This window comes from Meriones unguiculatus (genome assembly GCF_030254825.1).
Source record: "Meriones unguiculatus strain TT.TT164.6M chromosome 13 unlocalized genomic scaffold, Bangor_MerUng_6.1 Chr13_unordered_Scaffold_41, whole genome shotgun sequence".
NCBI lineage: Eukaryota > Metazoa > Chordata > Mammalia > Rodentia > Muridae > Meriones > Meriones unguiculatus.
In genome coordinates, this window is record NW_026843650.1 from 1,456,457 (window position 1) to 1,484,043 (window position 27,587).

At 39.5% G+C, this 27,587-nt stretch overlaps 1 pseudogene; it reads right to left on the bottom strand.

Moving 5' to 3' along the window:
- Window positions 1–289: 289 nt before the first annotated feature.
- On the bottom strand, window positions 290–27,462 carry LOC110540088 (cytochrome P450 3A11-like; annotated as a pseudogene).
- Between the last annotated feature and the right edge of the window lie 125 nt (window positions 27,463–27,587).

Below are 27,587 nucleotides of genomic sequence, written 5' to 3' on the forward strand. Positions count from 1 at the left end.
TTGTAGAATATTGCAACTAAAACATCTTACATAGGTTGTACAATTTGAATTATCACAATAGTTCATATTTTCATCAAAAATCATTGATCAAATTACATATACTTGGTTAGTCTCAAAATAGCTCAAAACAAATTGATGGAACCAACCAGATGTGGATGGAGATGATCCCATGAGAATCAGCAAGATGAATTTGCTGTTCTGTCACTGACTTACTCATCTCCTTTACATGATATGGAACTCTGTATAGACAGAGAAAGCTCACTGGGTGTACTGAATCAGGACCAGTAGATTAAGCAATATCTTCATCTTGGTTTTATTCATAATGAAAGTTAAAGAGCCCAGTGTTCTTAAGACACCACTTTCCTGAAGTGTATATCAGAACTCCTTGAAGGAAAGTCACACTCCATTTCTGATTGCATCCATTGACACAACCTTCAGAGAAATGGGCTTTTCTGGTTGAACAAATGGTCTTCTGCTTAATTTCAGAGGTATCTGCAAAAGTGGTAGAAAAATATTAAGAAGCAATAAGTGAGCCAAAACAACTCCAGAAAAAATTTAAAAAAAATTCAGCATAATAAGGCTTTGCAAAAACATATAAGCTACATTTATCATCATATATTTTGACCTCATATTCCTGAAACATGCTTTGGGTAAAAAGTTGATTGATAATCTTTTTGTTTCAGGCCCAAGAAAAGTCATGTTGATTTATATTATTTCTGTTCTGTGTAGATTTAAAGTAAAACAGGTAAGCTTAACGTTTTTATCCTAATTTTTATTTAATGTGTCATACTATTGTTTAAGTATTGAAAAGCTACTTTTGGTTTGTTGAAACTTACAGGGTAATCCTGAGAGGATACATTTCAAATCTATAAACAGTCCTCAGCTCTTAGGTCATATGTCAGCACTACAGTTGAGCCACTAAGGGCACATCTTCAGGAGACACTGACAGTGGTGGTTTTGCTAGCATCTATTCGTGGCTTCAAAGGATAGAATGAATGGAACCTGGGGAAAGCATCAATTGCAGGAAAAGGAAGGTAAACAAAGTTGTCGTGGAGATTAAGAAATGTCAAGTTTCAGATCACTGGAGCTTGCCAGAGCACCTGCCCCTTGTCAGGTGTGCCATGGGCTCTCAAAGCTGGACCCTTGCTTTGTCTTTCTAAATCATTGTTCATGATTTAAATGCTTTAGTGATGAATTACTAAAATGAGGGAATTTGTGTGTAGATAAAGGTATACAACTACGTTAAGTCACAAATAAAAGAATAAACACTTCCATGCCTCCTCTATTTGTTCAGAAGTAAAACTAACAGAAAAAAAGAGCCATACTCCAAATGAACAAGTCCTGTAAAGTGTAGCCATCCCTTCACATGAAACAAAAACAAGTTGTTCAGAAAAATATAAACATTCTCTAAATGCCTTACCTTACACTATTAAAACTTTTAGTACTATACTTAAGTCTTCCATGGAGGCATACAAAAAAGATGTGCATATAAATATATATACCAAATATACATTTTAATTTTTAATTAATGTTTTTATGAAACATATTATAACCATAAGCCATATTTTAAACCTTTTAACAAAAGCTTTCAATGTTCAAATTCCCTTAAAAGAACAACTTGGAGTTTGTGGAAAGAATAATTTGAGGTGATACATAAAAGAGAGGGGGTATCCTTCAATACAGAGAAAATAAACATAACCAAACTGGACGTTTTAATGACAAAGGATTACCATAGATGAGGACAACAGCTTGAAGAAGCCAAAAGTAAAACAGAAAGTAAATGAGGACAGAAAACTAAGGGGAAGATTAATTAGGGGAGTGAAGGAGAACTTGAACTGTGCAAACAGAATAAGGAGGAAAAAAAATACATTGTTTCTTGAAATATGGCAACTACCTGTCTTCTGGAGCAGAGCTCTTGAGAAATCATGTAGAATCAGCTCAATGTCCTCCCTAAGGATAGAGTTCATCATAACCACCAACATTTTTAAGGTTTATATTTTATGTATAGGAGTGTTTACCTACACATTTGCATCTATAGCACATGTGCACTTTCAAAAGATACCAGAGGAGGACATCAGAACCCCTGGAACCGGGGTGACAATTGGTTTTTAGCTATGACGTGAGTGCTAGAAACTGACCCCAGGTACTTTGAAAGAAAAGCAAGTGCTCTTAACCACTGAGGCATCTCATGAGACCCAGAAATTCTATTTTGAGATATTGATTCTCAAATTGGCATCACGTGGGAAATCAGAGATGAGCTTTTGAAGCCACACTATGGGTGAGTTGTTGTGGGATTTCAGAATGACCAACCATCATGAGTTTCTGTTTTTACTTTTGAGACTGGGTGTCACATAGCCCATGCTGGCTTCAAATTTACTAAGTGGCCAAGGATTCTTTGAAATTCTATCCTCTACCCTCTAGTGCAGTGATAATAGGTATGCAACACCAAAGCTAGTTCATGTATTTCTGCCATCTGAGAAATATCTAGACACCATATATGAGTTTTAAAGCTCCTCGTTGATTCTAATGAACAGCTAGAGGTTGAAAGGACTGCAAGAATAGGCCTTGTGTGAGATCTGGGAGAAGAGTTAACCATTCAACAAACACTGAAAAAAAAATGACCATTGTGCTGCCTGGTGACACATAACACCCAATTTCCAATGGACATGACAAGAACTTCAATAAAATGCATATAATTCTGTCACATTGGCCTGCACTGACTTTATAATGCTACAGTTGCATTCTATATAGACACAGAACAAAACGCCTCTTAACTAATTTCTGGATAGAAATAGCTCATTTGGCCAGAAAAGGAAGTATTAAACCTCAAAGAAAAGCATATTTGTTTTTATACACAAAACTCCAGTTAGAAAAGTGCCTCCTGTAAAACTTCATTTATACAGATGGTTTTCTCTCTCACCTGTGTTTCCTTACAAGGCTCAAAGGAGAAGTTCTTCAGAACTTTAGCGATAGCAAGTTTCATAATCATGAGTGCAAACCTCATGCCAATGCAGTTTCTGGGTCCATATCCAAAGGGCAGGTATAGATAAGAATCAATGCTGCCTTTGTCCTTGCTGAACCTGAAGACACAACAGTAGGTGACAAGTTAAAAAAAGAATAAAATCACAAGGGCTACATATGTGAACTTGCCTTTTGACATCTATCCAGCAACATACAGACAGACAGTTTGGGATAGGTTCTGTGAAGTTCTTCTTGTAGGTATTTGCCTCTGAGAATTGTACACTAAATGTCCTTTCCATTCCACTTGCCTTATCAGAGTCCCCATACAGTTGAGATGAGACAAATGTTATTCGAAATAAATGAATCTTATGTGTCCACTAGTTTAATTGTGGTGATATGGGTAGATAGAAGAACCATTTTCTGATTATAGTGGCCGTCCAACTTTGAGAGGAAATTTATGTCTGGTATTGTAAATCTGGCTAGTGAGGTCACAGATACTAGAGGAGAGCCTACTACTATTGCTTTGCTCAGAAGACATGGTATCAGACTGCCTTCTAAATATATAAGTTTAGATACAAAAATTAGGGTTGATACTAGCCTTTGTCAAAAGAGCTTCTGTTTGCAGTGGGAGACAGTTAACATAGAATCTCATGACTGCTCAAAGTGTTGAGAATAAGAGATGGTGGAGTGCTTAACCTAACCTCCTCCAAGGCTCAGGGAACATCACAGAAAGGGATCAGAAGGAACTTGAGAGCCACAACATGAAATAGGTGCTGTGAAATACTATCATCTGGACATGGCATGCCATTGCACTCATGAACTAACAGATAACTACAGAAGATTAGACCTCTCAATAATCCATCACAGATGGGAAAGAGAGTTCATGGTACTCCACATCCTTATGAAACTACTGCCATTTAATAGATGCTGAAGGAGGGAGAAGTTTTTCTTCAGTAATGTAGCCATGGGTGAGTTGCCCATTCTCCAGTAAACAGCTCCTACACTTACACTTATTCAAGCAACCATACTTAATTTTATGAGTCACAAGAAAACTAAAAGATATAGAAGCAGGAGAATTATTGAGGATAAGCTGGGATTCAACATGAGTAGGAGAGAAAAGTGACAGGATAATGTAAAGTGAAAATGATCAAAATACATTATACATTCACCCAATTCTCAAAGAACAAAAATAATAAAAGAAAAAGAATAAACAAGGAAATGCACCTTTAAACACTAAAAATTCATTCAGGATAATGGGGCATTCCAAGTCTGGAAAGCACACATCATTTAGATTGAAAGAAAAGTGGGTTCCTGCCTCACACTTAAGTTGTTCATTTATTGCTTAAATAATGAGAAAAAAGCATTCTGTATTTAGGTTGTCATATTTTCTATCCATCTCATGTCCCCTCTCCTCTCTTTCTTCCCTTTCTGCCATTCTCATCACAGAATGCAGATGGATTCAAAATCATACCTAGACCATCTTCTTACAAGAGACACCATAGTGTGTAAGACCAACATAGTTTAGAGTGGGTTCCCACTCCTGGAATTCTGGTACCTTTCAGGGTGGAATTCCTGAGGCTCTGGCCAGTGCTGTGGATCATGGTGAAGAGCATAAGATGATATCACCACTAATGACCCTTTAGGAATAAACACACCATCAATTTCAACATCTTTTTTACAGACCCTCTGAATTCTATTAACAACTGGGTATAATCTGAGGGTTTCTTTTAACACCATATCCAGGTACTCCATGTCCATCATGATCTCATAGCTGGGAGGTGCCTAGGTAGAAAGAAAAAGATTTGTGCTGAGATTTTAGATTAACTTTACTCAGTCTACATTGTACTGGTAAGTTCTCTGCACCTCCAGAGCAAAGCCCAGCATCTCAGAGTGCCTTTGTTAGCATTTACAACACATCTAAATGGTTTTAAAATTGTTTTATTATGTGTGTCTACGTGTTTTGAGTACATATATGCCCCACATGGGTACAGTGCCCACAGAAGCCAAACAGGGCATCTGATGTCCCATGACTAGGGTTTGACAGATTTGGCAGTTGCCATTTGGGTGCTGGGACTCAAATATGGATGGAACCTCTGGAAGAGCAGCCCAGTGCTCTTAACCATTGTGCTATCCCCCAGCCCCTTACACAGCAGTTTATATAACTATCATGTGGGGCTGGGTGGATGTCTCAAGTAGTGAAGTGTCTGCTACACAACCCTAGGGACCTGGGTTCAGACATATATCATTAATAAAGCCATACACAGTGGCACACATCTATTACTCAAGCAGTTGGGGGACAGAGACAGGGCCTGGTGCTCACTGGCCAGAAACCCTAGCCAAATTGATAAGTTTCAGGTATAGTGAGAGAGAGAGCCTGTCTCGAAAAACATGTTGAAGAATAATTTTAAAAAATATCCCCTTTAGGTCTGTGACCTAAACGCACACACACACACACACATACACACCACTCACACTTACACACACACACCATTGCATGTGATGAAAAGCTGTCTTTGTTGAGCCTTCCCCTTTCCCCTCCTACTGCAAGGACCAACCAGTCACCTTATTGGGCAGAGCCGTGTCGATCTCCACTTGCAGTTTCTTCTGGACATCAGGGTGAGTGGACAGTAAATGCAGGACAAAGGAAAGTGTGGTGCTGATGCTGTCATAGCCAGCAGAAATAAAGATAATTGACTGTGCTAAGATCTCCATGTCAGTCAGTTCTGGAAGTTATATATATATATATATATATATATATATATATATATATATATCAGATAAGTCAGATCAAGGTGGACAATCACAGATAGAATGAGGGAGGGGAAACCAAACAAGGCTCCAGTTTTCCTAAAGGAAAACATGGAGAAGCTGTTTAGTCACCCTGACTGAGTCTTATCACTGTGACAACCATGTGACACATGCAGAGATGTGGGAGAGCACTTCAGCCAGGTTGTCCCGAGGTGTGTGCTATGTTCCTCATTGTCACCAGTGGGCAACTTCAGGACATGGGATTTCTTCTTTTTAACCCCACAAGGAGAGCAACAGACCAGCAAATCTGAACACAAAAATTCCCAGAGACCCATACTCCAACCAAATACCAGGCATGGAGATATCCTAGAACCCCTGTATAGATGTAATACATGGCAGTTTAGTGTCTAAGTGGGTTACATAGGAATGGGAAGAGGGACTGCCTTTGACATAATATGATTGGCCTGCTCTTTGATCATCTCATCCTGAAGGGAGAGTCTTACAGGCCACAGAAGGTGACAATGCAGCCACTCTTGATGTGATCTGATAGACTAAGATCAGAAGGAATGAGAGGAGGACCTCCCCTATCAGTGGACTTGGGGAGGGGCATGCATGAAGAAGAGGGAGGGAGGGTGGGACTGGGAGGGGAGGAGGGAGGGGCTTATGGGAAGATACAAAGTGAATAAAGTGTAATTAATAATAATAATAATAATAATAAAACAAAAAATATTTATTTCATTTATGTATATTTGTATGTGTTGTGTGTATATTTGTATGTATATTTGAGGGATATGTCTGGGAGGTGTGCCCATGGAAGCCAGAAAAGGGCATTTGAAACCTTTGTGAAGGATTTGTAGAAAGTTGTGAAGAGTCAAAGGTAGGTACAGGAAACAGAACTCCAGTCCTTTGCTTGAGTTTAAGATTTTTTAACATTTTTATTTATGTGTGCTTACACACGTATGTACAAGTGCCCATGTAAGCCAGAAGATGGTATTGAAGACCATGGAGCTAGATTTATAGGCAGTTGTAAATCTTCTGCTATGGTTCTCTGATTCTGTTGTTGGTAAATTCTTTCTCCTAAGTAGTTGCTTCTATGCTGAAACAGGATTATAAGCCCACAACCAGTCACTATTTTCAAAATTAATACTTATTTTAGCAATCAAAAATGAAACAGAATGGCTGAGGATATGTAGCTCAGTAGGTGGACTGCCCTGGATTTAATCCCCAGCACAGACTTTTAATCTCAGAAGTTAAAAGTCATGCCTTCTCAGGCACATCATGAATGTGAGGTCAACCTCACCTTCAAACAGGGCCACGTAAAAACTGTTTATGAAGGAAGAGGAGGTTCAAAAGAAAGGAGTTAAAGTCAGTTGATCACATGAAAGGCTTTCAAGTAGACAAACTGGGAGAAATATACGTAAAAAATCAGTGACTTTGAAAAGTAAAATCATGCTGTTATATATGCAAGCAAGTGTATGCACTAGAAATAAGCAAAGAGGTAACAATGCAAGGCACATGGAAAAAAAAGTCTGGAATTGGAATGATGTCATTTTGCAACCATGATAGTAATGATGGTTTTAAATTTGAAAATAAACACAAATGAGAAATTAGAAAGCTGGCTCAATGGGTAAGAACACTGATTGCACAAACTTGAGGACCTTGAATCTTCTGTCCCCATGTGAAAAACCAGGTGTGGCAGCACACCACTGTCATCCCAATGCTGTGTATCATTGGGAATTACTGTCTGCCAGCCTAGCTCCAGGTTTAATGAGATGAAATAAGGCAACGTGGCTTGGTGCCTTCTCTGTTATCTGCACACACGACTAGGGTCTTGCACATGTGTACATACTCATGAACATACATGCATGTGCCACACAAAGAAGATTAAAATAATTAGTGTGTAAAAGAATGGATAGAGGCAGCAAGTTTGTGCAAAGAGGCTTTCTTCAGAAGCTACTTATTCATCAGGAAAAGGAAAAGTAAATCTCTACCATAGATTAAGGTACAGAACACATGCACATCAGGGGCTCCCAGAATGCATCAGTGCTGTTTGTGTACATGCCTTCTGTCTGGATGCTTAGCCTCAGATGTCTAGGCTGAGTTCCAAGTCAGGGTGGGAGAAAAGACAGAAACAGCACCTGTGCTGACCTGGATAACACAGAGACAGCTCAGGTCTTCCATTGTGACTACTCCCTTCATGTTTGGAACAAAGTTATGCCCATGTGCTTCCAGAAAATTCCATTTAGAGAATAGCCATGTCTGCCTTTCAGCAACTTGACAGAAACATTCCTCTACCTACAGAAGCCTCCTTGCATATTTTCTGAGCGGCATGCCCACTCCCCAAGAGCTTCCCTGTGCATAGACCAGGAAGTCCTTGGTTACCTTTGTGAAACTCTGTGTCTTTGGCATTCTTGTGAGCGTTCATCATCAGCTGGAGAAAATCCACTCGGTGCTGGAAGCAGAAAGAGTATTTACACATGTAGGTCAACTGATGAGGTAGGAGATGGATCGAGAGTACAGAAGCTTAATTCTCTCCTTTCTGAGTATGTGACTCCCTTACACTCACAAGCATAGTTAGTGTCCCTTGAGTCATCAAAGACCAAACTCACAAGTGACTAAACCAGGAAGCAATCCAGCCACCGTACAACTACTTTTACAATAAATTACAAATAGGTGCAGTTTTAAACAGTGGATTTTATACTTTGCAAATGATTTTGAATGACAGGAAAATAATCAATTTTATTTGTTATTAGAGAACTTCACACATGTACACAATGGGATATCGTCATATCCACCCCATTCTTTCTTCGATCCAATTCCTTCTATATCCTATGTAACAATTTTTCCTTCCTTAATAACCCACTGAGTCCAACTAGTGCTGCCCATATGTGCAGGACTGTGGGGACATCCACTGCTACAAGGGAATCCTTCCAGTGCCCACAGCCTCCATCCACAGCTATTAACTGCCAATAGTCACTCAGCAAGGAGCAGAACTTGGAGAGTTCCCCTCTGATATATGTTAGAGTTTTATGATCTTGATTTTGTGCAGGTCTTCTGCTGTGACTAATTCTTTTAATTTTTTTTTAATTCTTATGCCTATCACTCTAGTTTTTTTTTTTTTTTTTTTTTTTTGAAATTACTAAGGGTTATTTCCTGGCTTATTCTCAATCAAATATTTAAAACTCCAACTGCTCCTCCCCCAGAAAATATAAATATTCTGTCTCTGTCTAATGGACTCTTTTCTATCTACCTTTACTGATAGATGAAGGGAAATACACAGCTCATATGCTCACTGCTCAACATGTTTTCAAACTGTGGACCTCCCGTGAGAGCCACTTTTTACCTTCTTGTTTGAATCCAGGCGATTTTCCTTCATTTTGTCCACAAATTTTTTGAAAAAATGCTAATGAATCCTTTGAGAACATGGATATATTTAGCATCTCATATATTGGGTTGAGGAATGGAAAGAGTACTAGAAAGAAAAAAAAAAGTTTTAATGGACATGCATGGTTCATCTAGAGAAGTCAAAACACAATACAAATAAGCCAGTGTCTCAGCCACAATCTGTTTTCCCTTTGATCTTGTTCTCACACTGTGACTGTGATTACATTGTGTCACCTCCACACTGCTCCTTCTGCAGTTTGTATCAGCCAGAGCTTCAAATCTGCCTCTTGTATTGAACTCTGTTCCTGTAGTCCTTGTAGACTCAGACAGAAAAGCTGGGGGCTTTTGAGATAAAGGATATTGCAGGCAAGTGTGAAAACCTCAGCTTGATCCCTGGATCCCACACTGTGGAAGGACACAACCACAAGCAATGTGAACATGTATAGACACACACACAAACACATACATACATACACACACACACAAATAAGGACAGCTGATGATACACAGAGAAATCCTATCTCAAGACATAAAAAGACAAGCTCAAAAACAGGTGACCACAACCCAGAAAGAAAGAAAATCACATAATGTCCCTCATTTCCCAGTTCTAGCCTATAATGAATAAATGTAAATATGTGAACAGGTATAAGTGTGGCTATCATATAATACTTACAAGGAGACCAAGAGGAGAATAGTAAATGGTGAGGAAGGATGGAATGTAGGCAAAAGGACACACGATCTGTGTGTGGAAATGTAATTAACAAGGAAAAGCATTAAAGCCCTAAATGAAGCAACATGTTAAATGGATCCAGAATATATATATATATATATATACATATATGTACATTAAGATACATAAACATACACACACACACACACATATATATATGGCCACTGTACACTGGCTGAAGATATGCCACAGAAGTTAGCACTGGCTACTTTTGAAGAGAACCCAGGCTTCATTCCCAGCCTCCACATGACTGCTCTCTAAGGAGAAGGAGGTGGGTGAATGAAAAGAAGGGTTATGTGAGAAGACAGAGACAGCAAAGAGAGATGGGGGCTGTAATCAAAATGTAAAGTGAATATATAAATAAAAATTTAAAAATAAAATATTTCTACACAAAAAAATTAAAAATAGGGTTACCTTTTATCTAAGCAATGATGATTCTTAATATATACCATGAAACATAAAAAAGTAACTATACCCTTCTATGCATATGTTAATAGCAATAAAATTCATGGCAAACATGTGAAACTAACTTCATGTCTATCAATAGATACAGCGCAATTTTTGCTCAGGGGTACAGCAGGTAGTGATGTTTGTTTCATTTACTATTGCACTATATAAAAGATGCCTGCCACAGAGACCACAATCTATGATCCCATTGACGTGAAGTGCCAAGGATATGTAAATATACAGAAAGTGAACAGGTGTTGCTTAGGTCGAGGTGGCTTAGGTCTAGGTGAAGGATGATGGTCAAAAGAGCCAACAGAGCCAACAATGTACTATACAGTCCTCATTGGCAAGGGGCCGTGTGGTCCTTCAGTCAATGCAGATTTCCAAGTGATCAAAGTTTGGAGAATCAGTGACTGCTGACTGCTCAGCCTTAAATGGAGTAACTGTATCAACACCCCACCCTTCAAGGCTCAAGGAACATTCTGAAAGAAGGTGTGGAAAGAAAGAGACAGCAATGGGCATGTGCAGTGCCATATCCCAGATGTGGCATGGTCCACTCAAGGACCAAACACCTACATAAAATCAGGCCAATAATACTGTTCCCCATCCTAGCATGCAGTGACTGGGTGCACTGGGTTACCAAAACACAGAAAGGGATGTGAAATAAGGAGGAGAGCATGCTGGGGTGTCTGAGGGAAGTGGGAGGGAAGAGTTATGGGTGGGTCTAATCAAGATATGTTGTATTCCTATATGACACAGTCAAAGAATAAAGAAAAGCATTCTAAAGCAAAGCCAGGAGTGCTGGTGCATACTTTAGTCCTCAGGAGGTAGAAGCAGGAGGATCACTATGAGTTCAAAGCCAGTCTGGTCTACACAGAAATTTCCAGGCCAGCTAGAGATACACAGTAAGACCCTGTCTCAAGATAAAATAAAGTTATAAAACAAACATAATTGGCTACATGTCTTTGAATGCACTAAAAGCATTGAATTGTGCTTTTAAGAAAACGGATTACATGGCAACTGAATTACATTCCAGTAGAGAAGCTAGTTTGTGGGGAAGTGTGAAAGAGAAGGGCAGAAGTGACAAATGCAGCCACAGATAAGACTAATGGAGCAAAAGATAGAATTTTCTACATACCTACTGACAAGAACAATGGATTAAAAAAAATCAAATCTTAAGAGATTCTTGGCTTTCTCCACAAAAGGATCATTTGGGTTGTTGAGGGAATCAACGTTCACTCCAAATGATGTGCTGGTGACCACATATATTCCGTAGGCCCCAAACACTCTGAGGAGGAAGAGACATGGGAATTTAAGACAAGCAGCATGAAGCCTGAAATGGTTCATAGTTTTGGGACAAGAGAAACAAAGCCACCTCAGTATTGACCAAGTGCCTTCCCATCCTGCCCACCCTCTAGCCTTGTGGCTTTCAGGCCATCATGATTCTTCTTTTTAAACTATGTATTTATCTAATATATATATATATTAGATACATATAATATACACATACATGTAATCTATGTATAGTATCTAAAGGTAGAGTATATGCAGCTAGGCCATGTGAGATACACAAGGAAAAAGACTCTCTGATGAAGTTATCCTCCCAGATAACCTCCCAGAACCACCTTGGATGCACCACCACTTACTCTTTAATAGGGACAGGCTTGCCTTTCTCTGCCTCTCCTCTCAAGTATTTTACCAAAATATCTCCATACTGTTCAATAATGGGGAACATCTGAGCACAAAGCACAAAAGCATCCATAGTTAGGTTTGGAGAGTCAGGTCACACAAAGATCTCAATCATAAGTCCTTTCAGTCACCTCTTTGAGTTTTCCACTGGTGAAGGTGGGAGACAGCAAGGCTCGGATTCTCTTCCACTCGTCATCCTCAGAGAAGAAGACAGCTTTTTTCATAATCCCCACTGGGCCAAAATTCTACAGTCAAAAAAAATGGTTTTGTGTAAGTATGGAACTCACCATGGTTGCAAAAGTACTGAGCAGATAGCACCATATTACAATTTGTTACACTGTTTACTGTTATACTGTTTACTATGGACTGAACTGAATGTTGGATGCAAAAGAAAAAAAGTTTAAAATTTCAGCACTTCCTCACAGCCTATAAGAAATCCAGAGCTCACCAGGTAACCTGTTGTGGTTTCAAGCCTGTATATCCCAGGATTCTTTTAAATGCAAATCTCTCTATAAATTTAAATTAGGTCCAATGTTAGGGAAAAGATAGGAACAATAAGGAGCAGGTGCCCCAGAGTTGTGAACATGGCAAATGGCTTGGACACAGAAAGAAAGTGAACTTTGCATCACAGAGGTTCTCCAGTTCTGTCTTTATAACATAAACAGTGTGTGTGTGTGTGTGTGTGTGTGTGTGTGTGTGTGTGTGTGTGTGTGTTTGTGTATGTGCACAAGTAAGTGCTGGTGCACCTGCCCATGTGTGGTCAAGTGAAGACCAGAGGTCTGTGATCTTCCTCTATAATTCTCTACAGCACTTTTCTCAGGCAGGGTCTGTCACTGAATCTTGAAGGTTCTAGTTTGGTTGGAATAAACTGGCAAGCAAGCCCTTAGGATCTACCTGTTCCTATGCACAGCTCTGGAGTCACACATGCATGCTGCTCTGCCTTCTTTTATGTGTATACTGGGGATCCAAACTCAGGCCCTGTTCCCATTGATGGTGCCAGTAACACTTAAAAGATTTGATGTATGAGTTTTTAACAATTTGTTTTACTATTTTATGCATGCATGTATGTATGTGTGTGTGAGTGTGTGTGTGAGTGCATGTACATGTGTGTAGTGTACTCAAAGGACAGAGGAAGGATTTGGATCTGGTAAAGCTGGCAATACAGTTGGTTGTGAGCTGCTGGATATGTAGACAACCAAGCTCCCATCCTCATTCAGAGCTTTCAGCAACTAAAACATCACTCTAGCTTCTGGATGGTTTGATTGATGGATCAGTTGTTTTTGTTTAGAAATAATGCTATAGAAATCCCTTTTCCTTAATTCTTTATACAGTGATAAAGAGGCAAAAAGAAATTTTTCCCTAATAGGACCTTTCTTCTATCTTTCATATTTATATATATTTTTAATTTTTTATTTAACTTTTATTAATTACACTTTATTCATTTTGTATCCCCCCATGTGCCCCTCCCTCCTCCCCTCCCAGCCCCCCTCCCCCCCTTTCTGCATGCATGCCCCTCCCCAAGTCTACTGATAGGGGAGGTCCTCCTCTCCTTCTTTCTGATCTTAGTCTATCAGTTCTCATCAGAAGTGGCTGCATTGTCAGGGTTCTAGGTTATCTCCATGAATAGTCCTTGGTAGAAGTATGAGTCTCTGTGAAGTTCCCTGTGTTCAAATTTTCTTGTTCTGTTGCTCTCCTTGTGGAGTTCCTGGTATCTCCAGCTCTTACTATTTCCCACTTCTTACATAAAATTCCATTCACACTGCCCGACGGTTGGCCATCAGGCTCAGCATCTGCTTTGACAGTCTGCAAGGCAGAGGCTTTCAGAGGCCCTCTGTGGCAGGTTATATTTTATGCTAATGTGGAGTCCTCAACACACCCTTAAACTACAGTACTCAGCACTAAAGGAAGAAAGGAAAACAGCTTGACATGATGAAGGGCAGCTGCAAACAAGGCCTTCAGCGAACTTCACCAAATGACCAAAGACTAAATGAGGTCCAATAAGCTATCTCAAAAGGTAAAGGTGATTGCTGCCAAGCCCAACAACCTGAGTTTGATACCCAGGACCCACAGTGTGGAAGGAGAGAACCAACAGGCTTCCCCAGATAAAACAGTTAGCTAGCCATGGTTTAAGAGAGAGGCCATGCATGGGAAGAGCCTAGATCCCCTCTTCAGAGGAAGCCCATTGGGGCTTCAGTTTCCAAGTGGGTTCTCTGGAAAGGAGTACAGGGGCTGACTCTGATGTGAACTCAATGGCCTGCTCCTTGATCACCTATCCATGGAGGAAGATGATCCAGCGAGCCTTGGTATGACCTGATAGACTAGGGTCAGAGAGAAAGAAAGGAGGTCCTCCCCTATCAGCGGACTATGGAAAGAGCATGGGGGAGAAGAAAGGGGGTGCAGAGACTGGGAGGAGATGAGGGATGGGGCTACAGCAGGAATACAAAGTGAATAAATTGTAATGAATAAATATATAAATAAAATTATATTAAAAAAGAGAAGTGGGGACATTGAAGTAAATAGTATCCTGCATAGAAAAATTAACATAAATAAAACCATAGATTTGAGATCAAATCTCAAGAGCAAATCTATGTGCATGTGATAGGTAAAAAGTCATGAGATTTGACACCTAAGAGCACAGTCCATGAGAAGGAAAATGGATAAAAAAAGGCAAAGAGAAGACAGGCTGTACACAACAGCTAATGGGCTCTAGAGGGAGCTGTGTGGTCAAGGAGGTTCTCTGTATTCTGAATGTTTGACACCACAAAAATCAATACCATACAGACATAAAAAAGGACTTGTAAATGGGAAATGTAAATTACTCTAGATGACAAGTGTCTACCTACAACTAGATTACAATGCCATAGTATATTTAAACTTGCTCAACACATTCCTATTAGCAATACTAATACCTAGACCCTGCTTGTACATTATTATGGAAGCCACTTGAATCTGTATTTATTTCATTTTTAAGTAAGTAAAATATAAAGGTTTAAATTATGAAAAGGGGAGGTTGTGGAGATGACTCAACAGTTAAGGGTGCTTCCTGTTCTTCTGGAGGATATAGATTTGGTTCCCAGCACCCCTGTCAGGCAACTCACAACCATCTGCAACAGCAGCTCCAGGGTATGTCATACCTTCTGCTGGCCTCCACAGGAACCTACACACATGGCATTCGCTCACATATCCATACATATGTAACTGTAGGCATAAGGTTGTTGTGTAATTCAAATGCTGACTTCTGTACTCCCGCATATCTGGTTGCCATCCTTGTTCTGAGACTCTCCTGTCTCAGTGCTATATAAACACTGCTCCCAATGGTCCCCTGATATGTCAAGAAAGAAGCTTACAGCTCATTGCTGAACATGGGAGAAAACGGGGTAAGACTTCTACTAGCCAGGGAAGGAGGATTTAGAAAAGGAAGTAGGGGATGCAGTCACAGAATAGGTTGAAGAGACATGAATAGAAGAAGCCAGAACAAGAAAAGCTAAGTGCAAGTACATCTGTGATGTACACTGGGAGGAAGCCAAATTAGCTTAGAGGGTTAGAAATAAATTAATAACTTCTTAGCTATTGCATTGTGAAGCTTATTACTAAACAAATATAAAAGAGTGAATTATTTGTGTGATGTCTATATTTAGAGAGAAACTAAGAGTAACAAATACAGCTTTATAAAATTAACATTAACATATACACATAAATAAATAAAATAACAAAATAACCATAAATAAAATAACAAAAATGATCATTTAAATTTTTTTTAATTAAAAAAAGAAGTTACGTACCCGCCGGTTTGTGAAGGCAGAATAGCATTCTTTCACTAGCACATTCCGGATCATCTCTGTGTCTGTGATGGCAAATAGAGGTGTTGGACCTTCAAACAGCCTATGCAAGGAAAACAGCTGATTAATCCAAAACCAGGCTCTGAAGTGAGAGCTACACACAGACTTTGATTTTAATGGAGCATGACCCTCACTCTGGTTATACAACACACTGTCACAGGAGTTCCCAGGGCAATTTCCAGATTCTGACCTGGGACACAATGAAGTCTTTGTATAATGTAACGTCATTCAAGACACAGTGAGTCATTTAAAGACAAAACAATTCTGAAAGACATAACTAGAAATAAGAGGTGGGAATTTGATAAGTCTAAATGTCCATGTGTGACAGTTGCCTATACCATTTTCTGTGATTTTTTAATAGATAAAATTCTGTGAGGAGCTGGAGAGAAGGTACCACAGTTAAAAGCACATACTTCCCTTTTAGAGGATCTTAATTTGGTTCCTAACACTCATATTGGGTAGCTCACAACCCCCTGTAACTAGAGCTCCAGAAAAATCCAGTGTTTCTGGCCTCCAAGTTCATTTGCACTCATGTGCAGAGACACATATGCACATGCATAATTAATAGTAATAAAAAGATATGTTTAAATATAAAATATTAATTAATAATAATTTAAAATAAAATATTACTATTAAATTAATACCAACAAATTCTCAATAAATAATTAATTACTTATTAACATACACTATTAATAAATATAATTATTAATAAATAATCATTTATCTTTATTAATAATTATTTATTTTTATTGATAATTAATTATTTATTTTCTTATTTATTGAGAACATATATTTATATCATATATAAATCTATAATATGAACATATATATAAATATATATGTGTTCATATGTTCATATATGTTCATATAAATGTTCATGTTCATATAAATATATATGTTCATATATATATATGTTCATATATTCATATAAATATATATATGTTCATATGTTCATATATGTTCAGGAGACAACTTCCTGAACAGAACACCAACAGCACAGGCTCTAAGAGCAACAATCAATAAATGGGACCTCATGAAACTGAAAAGTTTCTGTAAAGCAAAGGATAAGGTCATCAAAACAAAACGACTACCTACAGATTGGGAAAGAATCTTCACTAACCCTTTATCTGACAGAGGACTAATATCCAGTATATACAAAGAACTAAAGAAGCTGAAAAGCAGCAATCCAAGTAATCCAATTAAAAAATGGGGAACAGAGCTAAACAGAGAATTCTCGACAGAGGAATATCGAATGGCAGAAAAACACTTAAAGAAATGCTCATCCTCATTAGCCATCAGGGAAATGCAAATCAAAACGACCCTGAGATATCACCTTACACCCATCAGAATGGCCAAGATGAAAAACTCAAGCGATAACACATGCTGGAGAGGTTGTGGAGAAAGGGGAACCCTCCTCCACTGCTGGTGGGAATGTAAACTGGTACAACCACTCTGGAAAGCTATCTGGCGCTTCCTAAGACAAATAGGAATAGTGCTTCCTCCAGACCCAGCTATACCACTGCTAGGTATATACCCAAAGTTTGTTCAAGTACACAAAAGGACACTTGCTCAACCATGTTTATAGCAGCTCTATTTGTAATAGCCAGAACCTGGAAACAACCCAGATGTCCATCAACAGTGGAATGGGTATAGAAATTGTGGTATTTTTATACAATGGAATACTACTCAGCAATCAAAAAGGAGGAAATCATGAAATTTGCAGGCAAATGGTGGGATCTAGAAAAGATCATTCTGAGTGAAATATCCCAGAAGGAGAAAGACAAACATGGGATATACTCACTTATATAGACCTATAAGATATGATAAACATAATGAAATCTATACACCTAAAAAAGATAATCAATTGAGCGGACATGGGGTTAGATGATCAATCCTCGTTTAGAAAGACAGATGAGATGTGCATTGAACGTATGACAGGACTCTACTGAGCGCATCTGAAAGACTCTAACTAGCAGTGTTTTCAAAGCAAAGACTCATGACCAAACCTTTGGCAGAGTACAGGGAATCATAAGAAAGCAGGGGAGTTAGTCTGATGGGGAAAGGATAGGAGCTCCACAAGGACCAAATATATCTGGGCACAGGGTCTTTTCTGAGACTGACATTCAACCAAGGACCATGTATGGATATAACCTAGAACCTCCACTCAGATGTAGCCTGTGGTAGCTCAGTAACCAATTGGTTTCCCAAAGTGAGGGGAACAGGGACTATTTCTAACAGGAACTCAATGACTGGCTCTTTGGTCTCCCCACCCCTGAAGGGAGGAGCAGTCCTGTTAGGCCACAGAGGAGGGCTTTGTAGCCAGTCCTGAAGATACCTGATAAAACAGGATCAGATGAATGGGGAGGAGGTCCCCCCTATCAGTGGACTTGGAAAGGGGCACGGTGGAGATGAGGGAGAGAGGGAGGGACTGGGAGGGAATGAGGGATCGGGACACGGCTGGGATACAGAGTTAATAAAATGTAATTGATAAAAAAAATTTAAAAAAAGTGGAAAAAAAAAGAAAACATATATTTATATCATATATAAATCTATAATATGAACATATATAAATATACATTTATATTAATTTTTAATATCTTCATTAACAATTATTTATTTTTATTAATAATTCAGCAACATTTTATTAATAATTAATTGTTTAGTTTATTATTTATTAATATTATATTAATAAACATGATTATTAATGAATAAGTAATACCTATAATTAATTATTTATTAATGTATTATTGAAATATAATTATTAATGAATAATTGATAAATATTAATATTAAAATGATATTAATGTTAAATATTAATATTAATATTCCTCCATTGCTCGTGGGAGTGTAAACTTGTACATTCATTTTGGAAAGTAATCTGGAGGTTTCTCAAAAAATCATGAATAGCTCTATCTGAAGATCCAGGTATACCACTCCTAGGTAGATACCCAAAACATGCTCTACTATTCAATCAGGACATCTGTTCAACTATGATCATAGCAGATTTATTCTTAATAGCGAGAATCTGGAGACAACCCAGATATCTCTCAAGTGAAGAATGGATAAAGAAACTGTGGTACATTTACACAATAGAATACTGTTTGGCTATTAAAAACAAGGGTATTATGGAATTTGCAGGCAAAATGTAGAACTAGAAAAGGTCACCCTGAGTGAAGTAACTGAGAAGCAGAAAGACACTCATGGTGTGTACTCAATTATAAGTGGATATTAGCCATATAGTACAGCATAACCATACCACAATTCACAGACCCAAAGGAGATAAGTAACAGAGAGGACCCAAAGAAGGGTGCTTAAATCACACTCAGAAGGAAATAGAAGAGATATCAGAAGTGGTTGAAGAAAAGGAACAAGGTAGGAGAGGGAGCATAGAGAGAAATGAAAGCGGAGATCAGACCTTGGGAGAGCAGAAGCAGGAGGACAGAGAGAAAATAAACAGAGTGGGGACATCTCTTTGACAAGCAGGAGACCTATGACAACCTAGTGGCTTCTGGGAGGATATGGGGATGATCTGGCTGAGACACCTAGTAGCAGGTGTTATGGAGACTGAAGAGGACATCCTCTTACTATATAGGACCCCTTGTAGAAAGGGGAACACCAAGTAACCCACAAAAACGTTGACTCCAAATTTACTCTACCTACAAGATGTGCAAGGATAAAGATAGAGCAGAGATTGAGGGAATCTACAACCAATGCCTGGAACTATCAATGATACTCTGCTGTGATCACAAATAAGTGCCCAGCATAGCTGTCTCTGAGAGTCTCCGCCCAGCAGCAGATAGAAACAGATGCTGAGACTCACAGCTAAGCCCTGGGTAAGGCATAGGGAGTCTTGTAGAAAAGTGGGGTGTGTGTGTGCAGAGATAGAAGTATCTGGAGAGGACAGGAACTCCACAAGAAGACCAAGAGAGCCAGTTAAACAGAGCCCAGAGCATCTGAGGAGACTGAAGCACCAATGAAAGACCATGCATAACTAGGCACCCTATGCAAATATAGCGAAGGCATCATGTGGGTTTCCTAGTAAGGGAGTAATTCCTGTCTATGGATTATATTGCCTGCTTTTTGATCACTTCTGTTTGGTGGGGCTGTCTCAACAGGCCACAGGGGAAGAGAATGAGCTCAGTCCTTATGAAACTTGATGTGCTAGCGAGGGTTGGTAGGGGGCACTCCTTTACTGAAGAGTAGGGTAGGGGAATGGGGTGGGGAAAGGAGGAAGAGTGGGATCAGGAGTAGGGAAGGGAAAGGCTACAATTGGGATGTAAAAAGAAGAAATTAGTTAATTAATTAAAATAAATAAATGAAAAAAATTAATGACGCACCTACATCAAATTCTCCAAGGCTCATATAATGTTTGGAAGACAAGGCAGAAAGAACATGAGAGTGAGGAAGTAGAGAGGAGAGCAGCCAAATGCTGACTTCTATACTCTTGAACTCACTGAAGCTGGGGTTACTCCACAAGGGCTGTGGATGATTTTTCTGTCTTCATTCTAGCAGGAAGTATAAGGTCCTGACACTGCCTGAGTATTGACACACAGCTAGTTCCTGGAGGGAAAGCACAATGGCCCAGTGATACAGGCGCCTGATGAGGTCCATTCAGTCCCTGGAATCTACATGCTGGAATGAGGGAACTGACTGTCACGGTTGCCATTTGACCTTTACGTGTATACCACAGAACACGTGTCACATTGACGAATAAATCTGTATAATAAAAAAACATCGAAAAGAAAATAGTTGCTGAGGGAAGACAAGGTATCATCTTCAGTGATGGACCATTGGTGAGTTGCTCATGGTCATGTAAATAACCTCTCACTCACTCATGATTCTGTAAGTCCAATTAAATTCACTGGTATGCACACACACACACACACAAAAAAAAAACTATTTTTTTTTAAATAAGCAAAATGTTTGCTATAAAAACCATAGTAGGTCCAGGCATGGTGGCACATGTCTCTAATCTCAGCACTTAGAAGGGTGACTCTGACTGATCTCCAAACTCAAGGAAAGCCTAGTCTACATAGTGAGTTTCAGGATAGTCAGGGCTACATAAAGAGATCTTTGTTGTGGTTAGTCTAAAAATATTTATTAACCCACTATCACAGTCAATAAAAGACACAGACAACTGATAGATTTTAGAATAGCCTTATATCACCTGGGGCAAAGTAGATAGTAACCTTCTAAACAACCTTTACTTCCAAGCCTCAACCCAGGCTGCCTTCCACCCATGATTCCATAAACACTTGCATATTCTCTCATTTGTATCATTTCTTCCATCCATACCAACATGTGCTTCTTTAAAGCTAAGCCGTGATAGCTCTCTGCTTTCTTCCTCTACCTCTTCCAGTACCTGTCTTTCTACCCAACATACTTCTGTGCCCGAAGCCCAAGAACCTTAGCTCATCTACCTCTTTCTTCCCTGCCTGGGTATAGGCATACTAATCATCCAGTAATAGATAATTGAAGAATATTCCTTAACATCCCATGGTTACAGGAGATAGTTAAACATTATAACAATGTCCATGGCAGGGCAGTAACCAGATCTCAAGGCACTGAAATAGCATTTGAATACATAACACATGACTAGTTCCCAACAGACACTGTTAGATAGATAGATAGATAGATAGATAGATAGATAGATAGATAGATAGACAGATAGATGATAGATAAATTATTAGGTCAGAGAAAAATGAAAAATCACTATCAATTGCCAACAAGCAATAATATTGCAAGGAGAAGTTCATACAGAGCCATTGGACAGACAGCAAAGCCTGCAGTTTGCATTGAATGATATGGTCTTTATGGACTATATCAACTTAGTAGAGCCCTATGTTCAGACCTGTGGTTCCTAAGAATGGATAAGAAGAGATGAAGAGGCAGGTAGAGCCAGAGCCTCTTCCCACAGGTTTGTGTCTCACAGCATGATGACATTTGCTCCAAGGCTCTCACTAAACTTCCAGCATCAATGACAGAAAACAACTGCTGCTACTCGCTTTGCTGCTTTGTAGAAAGAACCATTAATGCCAGAGATTCGAGAAAGAAAGGTGTGGTTTTAAATACATTGTCTCTCCAAAGTCGGTTTAATTCAACAGGACACAATGATGTACAGCCATAAAAATCCTAGCTGGTGCTGATGAGATTGGTCAACAGATAAAAAGCAGTTGTACCATGTCAGATGGACTGAGTTAAATCACCTGAAGGTACAAAAATTACTTCCACAATTGTCATCTGATCTACATATGTGCCTGATGGCATATGTCCCCCTTGGTTTGAAGTAAAATATCACAACAAAGTCTCTAACATGTTTTTTGAAAGCAATAATGGGATGACACAGATAAGGCCTTGGCAAATGATTTATGCTCTAGCATTAAAAAAATAAAACTTCTGCACATGTAAAGTCAACAATAAAGTGAAAGTGTGGGCTTCTAAAGAGAAGTGAGTGGATGTGGCAAGGAGATAGTATTACAAATTTTCAGAGCACTGAATGTATTTCATGTAATGAAAATTCATTACATTCAGAAAATGTAATGAAATTTCAGAAGAGGTTAGGACACTGGATAAAACACCAAAACCAGATAAAAAACAGTGTGCAATGTTCTCAAGTTAATTAGAACTATAAGCAGTGACATTTAATGACGGACATGTGAAAGTACCTTCACAAAAGAGATGTCCATTACTACAGTTCTGGGCTGGTATTGTCCTTGCATAAGTATGGCATTTTCTCCTAAAAAGAGTTGACTTGATGGAACTTTCCAGAATACTCACCCCCATATTTTTCCATACTTTTTATAGCATTCCGCATCATATTTCCAAATACCCTGGAAAGACAAACAGTATGAAATCCATTATTGTCCTGTATGCACTAACTCTTGTGCAGCCAGAGCACAAAAACCTCAAAGCCCATGAAATCAGGTTTATTGTCTCTGACAGAGAAAAGTTCTTCTTCAGAGATGATTGAAGTATCACCAGCAAGATGTCTCAGTGGGAAAACACAGTGATAGAGCAGCACATCTTTCTGCAGCCTCTGCATGCACACTCATAGACACAGTTACCTACACAGACACAAGATACATACAATACACACATGGACATAAATTCGATGGTGATGATGATGAAAATGATAATGAAATTGTTTAAAGAATGTACAAGATAAGTGTAGAACCTTAAGAAGAAACCTGAGCCAACAGCAACACAAGCTTTGCCACATGTCCTTTTGATGTGAGTTCAGGAACATCTATCTGGGACAATGACCATGGAGCAGGTAAGTCACAAATTGTCCACCTAGAATTAAAGTCTACATGGTATATACTCACTTATAAGTGCATATTACACATATAATGTAGGATAATCATACTAAAGTCTGTACAACTAAGGAAGCTAATCAAGAAGGATGACCCTGTATATGATGCTCAATTTTCATTCAGAAAGGCAAATAGGATAGACATCAGAAGATGGGGAAACAGGGAATATGACAGGAGCCTACCCCAGAGGGCCTCTGAGATACGCTACCCAGCAGGGTATCAAAGCATATGCTGAGAATCATAGCCAAATTTTGGGCAGAGCGCAGGGAATCTTAGGAAAGAAGGGGGAGATACAAAGACATGGAGGGGCCAGGAGCTCCACAAGGAGAGCAACAGAACCAAAAAATCTGGGGTCTTTTGTGAGACTGACTCCAAACAAGGACCATGCATGGATATAACCTATTACCCCTGTGCAGATGTAGCCCATGGCAGCTCAGTGTCCTAGAGGGTTCCCCAGTAATAAGAAGAGAGAGTGTCTCTGACATGAACTCATGGGCTGGCTCTTTGATCACTGCCTCCTGAGGGGGAGGCAGCCTATGAGGCCACAGAAGAAGACAATGAAGCCAGTCCTGATGTGACCTGATAGAATAGGGTCAGATGGAAAGGGAGGAGGACCTCCCCTATCATTGGACTGGGATAGGGGCATAGGAGAAGAAGAGGGAGGGAGGGTGGGATTGGGAGGAAATGGGAGAGAGGGCTACAGCTGGGATATAAAGTGAATAAACTGCAATTATTAAAAATAAATTAAAAATTAATAAAAGTCTGCACGGAACATTGAATTTTCATTAATTTCCCATTAATTTTGTTTAATCATTCTTTCTCTAGTGGTTTTGCCTTTAATGAATCTTTAAAAGGAATAGGAGAAAAAGATTTCACTTTATAGTTAAGTATTTGAGGTGACTGACAGCCATCATCCTGTCTCAGATATTCGCAACTCAGACTCATGCATAGGATTCTGCCGTTAAAGAAAGAGAAGCAAGAAAATTTGAACACAGGGAACTTCCCAGAGACGCATACTCCAACCAAGGACTATTCATGGAGATAACCTAGACCCCCTGCACAGATGTAGCCCATGGCAGTTCAGTGTCCAAGTGGGTTACATAGTAATGGGAAGAGGGACTGCCTCTGACATAATCTGATTGGCCTGCTCTTTGATCACCTCCCCCTGAGGGGGGAGCAGCCTTACCAGGCCATAGTAGAGGAAAATGCAGCCACTTTTGGTGTGAACTGATAGACTAAGATCAGAAAGGAGAGGAGACCCTCCCCTATCAGTGGACTTGGGGAGTGGCATGCATGCAGAAAGAGGAGGGAGGGTGGGATCGGGAGGGGAGGAGGTAGGGGCCTATGGGGGGATAAAAAATGAATAAAGTGTAATTAATAAAAAAATTTTAAAAAAAAGAAAGAGAAGCAGCTGTAGTTATATTTCAGAGGCAGAGCATGTTGCCTAGCATACTTAAGATCCTGGATATCATTCTCAGGACTGCAAAAACAAAACAGAAGCTAAAATTTTGTCATTGGAAGCTGGAGATATGGCTCAGCAGTTAAAAGAGGGTCTGTGTTCCCAGTACTGATTTCCAGATTCTTACATGCAGCTCTAACTCTGGCTCCAGGGAACACCGCCCCCTTTTCTGTCTCCTGTAAGTACTACACTCACATGCACAAACCTGCACACATCCAAACACAGAATCTTACTATATGAAGCAATCATTACCCAGAACCCATAGTGAAGCAAAATACTCTAGTTACTTTGGTTCTCAAGAAGATCCCAAGCATGCCATGAATAGTAAATGCTGGGGCTAGAACCATAGAAATAAGTTCAGAGGTTCAATGACTATGCAGAAAACTCCAGTATATGAAAAGTCCCCCAAAATTGTGTATATTGGCCTGTTATAAGTGGATGCTTCTGAAATAGTCAACCAAAAGAAAAAAATGTTGAACATAGCCCTGGTACAAAGAGGAGATTTTAAATCTAGTGCATACTTCAGTGTCCTAGAAGTTGGAAACCCTCTCAAGATTTTTTCCAAATAAGTGCAACAGTACCTTCTCAGAATCTACACTGGGTAAGAAACAAACTCTTCTTTGATTGTTCACAAAGTCAGAATATCAAGACTGAATGAGTTGGAGATCTTGGCACTTCTGATGTAGAAGTTTCAGGGTTTTTTTGAAAATTTAGATGTGTCATGTGATGTTTTGCTACAGGCTGTCTTGTGAGAGGGCATATGATGTCTTGCTACAAGCTGTCTCATGCAAGGGGCATGACTGTCCACCTGAAAACACCTGTGTGTGAACTCTGAGGAGAGGATATATATAAAATCCCACAGACAGCGAAATAAGATTCTTTGTATCTACATCACTTCGCTAGTCATCTGTCTTCAACACTTGACTTCCCAGAGACAAACATTCCAGAGAACTTCCTGGGGAAATCCAAATGAGGCTTGCAGCTCTCACTGACTTGCTATGATCTTCTGAATCATGCTGATCTGTGTTGTAGTTTGGTGTTGGCCTTTGGACTGGACTGCTGGTTTCAGGTCAATGAAGAGTGGACTTGCTCCAAGGAAATACTTCTAAAATGTCTACAACTCCTTATTACTAATAACCTTCTTTTCTTTTCCTACCTCTGGTCAGTGGGTAGAAGAGAGCCCAAAGTGTTGAAGAACCTTAAGTAAAGTAGATTTGTTGAAAAATCTAAGCCTAAACACTTCACTTACTGTGAATTTGAATCTCAATAAACTGACAATAGGGCCAGAGAGATGGCTCCAAATGAGAAGCACTTGACACCAAGCCTGATAACCTGAGTTCTGTCCCTAGGACTAAGATGCCTGTACACACAGTATAATAACTTCTCTCTCTCTCTCTCTCTCTCTCTCTCTCTCTCTCTCTCTCTCTCTCTCTCTCTCTCTCTCTCTCACACACACACACTCCAATTGTTAATTTGGCAATAGAGCCCTAGGAGACACACAGAAATTCTCTAGAACTATGAGAACACATAGTATGAAGGCCTGAAGTCTCAAAGTTTTCTCTAAAAGAGCACTTAATAGAATGAGCCAGAATTGTCAATCAAGAGAAACCATATGAAAAGCTCAATCAATACCCACCTTGTAGTAATTCAGTACAGTTCCTAAAAAGGGCAGAGGTGTGGGCCCAGGAATTCCCTGTTTCTTAAAAACACCATGTGTACGAGTCCCAAACCTATAAGGAGAAAGAGAGCCTTGTGACCACACACAAGAGAAACATGATCATAACCAAAACAATAAAACAAATCAACAACATGGCTGCCCCTCCAATTTGCAGAGTTTAGGGAATGGTGAAGGAACCTGTGTGCATGGCATCACACTGTTCATTTCTGTGCCTACTGAGTTCTTGTGGATCTAGGATTAACACAAAAGTCAATCAGGCCATATCAGGTGTAAACCTTATCAGTAAACCTCACCAAGAGGGAATAGAAGAAGGGTAGAGGTGGGGTTAGAGGTACGCAGAATATCTGCATAACATCAGTATGAACTGTGAGATTTAATATCACTGGAGCTATTGTTCAGTAGTAAAGGCATTGCCTACTAGATATAGGCTCTGGCTTGATTCCCCATACCACCAAAAACTTAAAATGCAAAATTAATTCAGTTGTCATTTCATTTGGGACCTTCAAGATGATGATACCACAGGTAGAGACACTGGATGCCAGTACTGATAATCTGAGTTGGATATCCAGGATTCACACAATACGAGGGAACTGAGTCTGCAAAGTTGTCCTCTGAACTACGCATGTACACACACACACACACACACACACACATACACATACACACACACACACTGTAATAGTGATGCCCCTAACCAAAATGAATAAAAACACAAAATTTTATAATGTTTATACAAGACTTCATTTCAACTTCTGCTATTACTTTTTAAATTTTTATTCTGGTGCCTGTGGAGGGTGTTGGATACCCTGGAACTACAGTTAGTGGTGACAGCCAGCTCCTTGTTGATGTTCAGACCTGTGTCCTCTAAAACAACAGCCAGTACTCTTAGTCACTGAGTCATTGTCTTTCCAGCCCCAGCTTCCAAAACCAGTTGTGACCTTCCATACAAAATAGGTCTGAGTATTACCCCAATCACTAGGACATGGTCTGGGGAGGAACTTTGGAGGTTACTCACCAGTAGAGGAGCATGAGACTAATTGCCAGGAGGACCCAGGTTTCCGGGGAGAAAGCTGAAATCAGATCCATCTTTGCTTGTCTGTCAGCAAATTACTCCTATGTGCTCTCCCTCCTGCTTTGCATGCTACCTTTTGCAGGGCTTCCTTTCTGCCCAACTGTGCTGTAGTGAGCACAGCCTTCAATGTTATATAATGGGAAGATGGGTGGGGCAGGGCTCCAACCAGTAGATGGCTCAGCTTTGTTTCATCTGGACTTTGGTATCCTCTCCAACTTGAATGTTTGTAAAAGTTTATTCACAGCCTATTTTGACCTCCTTTGAGTTC